Below are 5,132 nucleotides of genomic sequence, written 5' to 3' on the forward strand. Positions count from 1 at the left end.
AAAGTGGATCCTATGTGAGAGAAAGGCAGGTACCATTTTACTTCAGGCTCTCATAAGTGATGCCTATGTTGACAACCCTTATTCTTGTTTTGCTCATTAGAGTATGGAACTTCCTTGTCATGGATCAACTCAACTTGTATTAAAGTTGGCAACAGTAAGTGTGCATTGCACACACAGGGTTTGTTTACATGTAAGGGGATAGAATAGCAGATGTTGGCCTTCTTTTGGCTTATGTCTTGTTAAATTAGTCATGGGTTGTTGTTCTATTATAAAGATGGCATGGAGGGAAAAGTGTAAGATGACGAGTCAAGGCCAGAACTCTTGCTTTTGTCCTGCCTTAACTGACTTCTTGCGGAAGTCACTTCCTCTCTTCTGTGCTGGTTGTCTCCTTCTCTCCCAGCTGTAGGCTGAGGCAGATAGCAGTCCTGGCTTCCTAGAGCTAACTTTGAAGGTTCATGTATTGCCATACCATCCTCCTATTTTAAAATGACCCCAGCGACACAGAAAATAACTCCAGTGATTGACAAATTGGATTACAACTTATTTGAAAGCTTCTGTAGAACAAACAAAGGGAAGACGTCATTAGAATGAGAGCCCTAAAGAATAGGAGGGAAACCCTTGCCAGCTGTGCTTTAGATGAGGAAGTAACAACTAGAATACATAAAGAGTGGAAGAAAATAAGGAACAACTCCCCTAACCTTCCAATGATAAGTGGCCTAATAAACTAAATAGATAATTCTCAAAGAAGGACAAATGACCAATAAATATTTTAGAAGTCTTTTTTAATTAGGAATAGTTTTTTCATGCTCTAGGCTTCCCTGCCTCCCAGCTCCCCTCCACCTTCCCTCCCATACAGATCTACCTCCTTTTTTTCTGTTAGGAAACAAACAGACTACTAATGAACAATAATAAAATATAATAAGATAAAACAAAGGCAATAGGACAAAACAAACAGAAGGAAAAGAACTCAAGAAACAAAGACACAGAGACCCACTGGTTTGTACACACAGGAAATCCATAAACGTACAAAACCAGAAGCCATAATATATACGCAAAACCTGTAGAGGAAGAACCAATCGATAGAAATGAAACAGAGAAGAGGTTGTCACAGAGTTGTGTGGGAAGGGATGCGGGGCTGGGGCCTGAGCAGGTTACAAGAGGAGGGGTTAAAGGGAGTGGATATGTTCAAAACAGAGTGTATGAAACCCTCAGAGAATTTATAAAAACGTTTTTAAGAAGCCTCTCTTCTTATGGGCCTGTGGCTTACCTGTAATGCAGCATGCTACTGCTTTGGCAGCTTGGCAGTAACAACGTCCTGACTGGGTGAACCAGGAAGGAGAAAAATAGGCGGTGGAGAACTCACGGCAGCTTCATCAGGGGGATAAAATGGTAACTGTTGAAGAAAATAAGTGAAGAACGAGGATGGCCATCCTTCTTTCCTCCTTTCCCTTCTTCCTATCATTATCTTCTGGTGGACATTATGCAATTCGAAGAGGAAGGGAAGCTATCAATCTAGGATATGAGGATTTAAAGAAAAATGGCTCAAGAGGAGATAAAGGTCGAGAGGAGTGTTTGTTTAAAACAAACAAGATTCTCATTTAATTACAACACTTTCTCTTCCCTTTCTTCCCTCGAAACACTCCCGTATACCCTGTAGTGCTTACACTACAATCTGTTCCACTACTAGGGCAAAGGCCTAGAGACTGAAGTAAAAGACAAGACGGCGGGTCATTCCTTCAACAGGAGAGCCAGAATGCCACATGCCGAATGCCGAATGCCCAATGCCCTTCACTGAAGGGAAGGAGTGGGCTTATACACTGACTCAAAGCACAGTGGAAAACAACAGGGTCAAGAGTCCAAGTTTTCAGGCTTAGCTCCTCCCCAGCAGATGTGTGTTAGCAAAACCGGAAGAACATGAATAGCAACTCTGGGGCAAGAAAACAGGAACCAATAACAACTCTGGGGGGCAAGACGTTCCAGCCAACATCTATACCCCTCCCCTCTCTCCTTCAAATTCATGGCCTCTTTCCCCACAATGTATTTGTATGTACATACATTTCTAAATATAAGCTATTGAGTTAGTATAATGTTACTTGCAAGTATGTTTTCAGGGCTGGACACTGGACAACCAGTTGGTGTGCTCTTCCCCTCTCTAATGGGAGATGTTCTTCTGTATATATGTTTCTCTTATTGGTTGATGAAAAAAACACTGATTGTCCAAGAGCCAGGCAGAGGATAGGCAGGACTACCAGACCTGGAGAAGGCTGGAGAGAAGGAGGCAGAGAGGTGGTGGAGAGATACCATGCTGCCAAAGCAGTAACGTGCTGGATTACAGGTAAGCCACAGCCACATGGCAATACATAGATGAATAGAAATGGGTTAATAATTAAGACAGAGCTAGCCAATAAGAAGCCCTAGCCATTGGCCAACAGTTTAATGATTAACATGTCTCTGTGTGCTTATTTGGGGCTGAAGGGCAGTGGGACCTGGCAAGACAGAAACCTCTGCCTACACCTCTCCCGTTCCCAGCTTTCCTCGGTTGCCCATAGCTCTTTGTATGGGCTTAAGCCCTCATGGGCATTTCCACATTCGTTTTGGCATGTTCACCGGTGTCATCCATGTTCAGCTCTCATTCTGGCAGTCATGTTGGGTTCAAAGCCAGTTCTTTAACAGCAGAAGAAATGACCACATGCATGGATGAAGATGAGGCCTATAAGGTTACTGCCAGGGAAATACAGTGGATGTTCTTTTCCAATTATGTTCACGCTTTTTCAGTAAACTAGTGAGCAAAATATATCTGCCAAAAGTGAGGATGGCAGAGTACTTACTAAAGATTTAAAGACAGACATGCGTGGATTGTAAAATATCTGCCGTTTTCCAGGCGGGGTTAAGGGTAAACTTGAGATGAAAGCTCCTGAGTTTGAAGTGATTGTGTACAGGCTTCTCCTGTTAAGTCAAGCCATTGCTGAAAACATCCTCAGAAGCCTGGTGAACATCACAGCAAGTGTTCTATTCTCCATGGTGCTGATGCCAGAGGTCTGGAGTTGCTGATCTCTGCTGGGGAAGCCAGGTAGCTCCCCTTTAAGCCTTATTTTGACTTGAGATTAATTCCTCTCTGCTGACTGTGCTTGAGTCATTCTAGAACCTAGGCTGAAAGATTATTAAATATATCAGAGAAGTTCCTCTTGGGGATATGAGGAGGGCAAGACAGCAAGTGGAACACAATGGCCCTGAAAACATTAGGCAGCGCTGGCCATTCCTGCCACCATGCTTGCATGGAAAAAAATCATGAGTAAAGAAGATCCACTGACCCTGGTGATAATGTAAGGTTACATGCGAAGGACATCGATGCCAAATCTCGAAGAACAGCAGAACTAAATATTGCAATGATCCAGACTTCCCCATCCCCGGATTATAAGCAATGGTTGTACTTTTTTGCTTTACTCGGATATTGAAACCTAAATTAGAAGTTTGTACTCAAAGCCCTACTACTGTGCCTGGTACATTAGTAAGTAAAATGTGGTCTAATCAACTACCACTTTCATTCTGCATGACTGCTAAACATGAATTGATGGATTTACTGAGCACATACTACATGCTATGGATTGTTTTAAGTGTTGTACAGCATAAAGTTGGGTCTTACATTAGGTTTGAAAGAAACAAGCTTCAGAATCATGGGGAATCACTGAATAGGATGATTACATAACAGATCATCACCCCTAAGCTGTTAAGATTTATATTCAGGCCAGAAATTTGCTTGTAACCAACATTCTGAAAATTATATCTTAAGAGAAAATGTCAGCTACTTAAGCAGGGTATTGTAGACCAAGGTTCTGAGCCAAGAAACCATCTATTCAAAGATATACCATGTTACAGAATATGCAGTAGATACAGAATAATGGCCATATGCCTGAGGGACATGATTCCCAGATTTTCAACACTGATTTTAAATTCTTCCCTCAAGGAGCCCCTTGTTTTGAAATACTTTAATCACTAAACCACATGTATTAGGTAATAATTAATTTGTTTCAAATGTTTCCCATTGCTTTTCCATTTCACCACAATCATGACGAAGATCACAATGATAAAAACAACAGCTAACATGTATTACTCAATAGTCCCTGTGCTGCAGGCATGAGTCTTGGTGCTGGTGACCATCTGCCATTTAGTGAAGTCCATCACTCAGGTACTAGTATTATTCCCACTTTCTGAAGAGGAAACTGAGGCACAAAATATGTTGAGGTGGCACAATAAATGTCACCTAGCAATTTTATGTGGCTAGATAAAATAGTTGTGATTGCCCAGAAATTCTCAATAGTGCTTTTTGGTACCCAGATAAGGAAATAAGGGCACACGAAGGTTCATAGACATTGCCAAGGACACAAAAGCAGTTAGAAGCATGTGTAAATCTTGATTTGTATAGAAACTTTTTGCAACTAAACCTCATTGCCTATGAGCAAATGCCTTTCTTCCATCTGAAAACACCATTTCCCACCTAAACTAATCTGTCTAAGAGAGGGCAGGAGAATCTAGCAATCAGGATTTGTACTCATATTCATTAAAATTCTGGATCAGTGTTAGGAATAAATATCAATTCTAAACATTTTTATTTTTACAAAAGAAAATTATAAAATGTATTAGAAAAAGAAAAGGAGGAGGAAGGATGAGGGAGAGAAAGAGAGAGAGACAGAGAGAGAGAGACAGAGATTGAGTGACACATGGAATTCAGGACAAGAGGAGAGACAGAAGCCGGACTTAGTAGACTAAACAGCAAATGTCTGTCAAGAAGCCAATATGATGAGGTAAGACAAGTCTTCAATTAACTATCTCTGAGAAGTTCAGAAATAAGGGCAGTCTGGGAGAAGGTCGAGGCCAGGGAATGTTCTGATGGATGGGAAACTTAGCGTGTGGTTCAGGGACCTGTGCTGTTTCCACAGACCCATGATAATATATGAACAAAGTGTGTACCAGAACCAGCAGTTGACATTCCTTCAGAGTAAGGTTTTCTCAGTGGAAGCAGCAACACTCACTCACACACGGCGTCGTCCTTGCCACAGACTGCCATGTTGTATGGCACTAATGTGGATCAGGGTTACACAGCGATGATCGTGAGATCCCAAAGCAGGACCAAA

The sequence above is a fragment of the Phodopus roborovskii genome, unplaced genomic scaffold (genome assembly GCF_943737965.1).
Source record: "Phodopus roborovskii unplaced genomic scaffold, PHOROB, whole genome shotgun sequence".
NCBI lineage: Eukaryota > Metazoa > Chordata > Mammalia > Rodentia > Cricetidae > Phodopus > Phodopus roborovskii.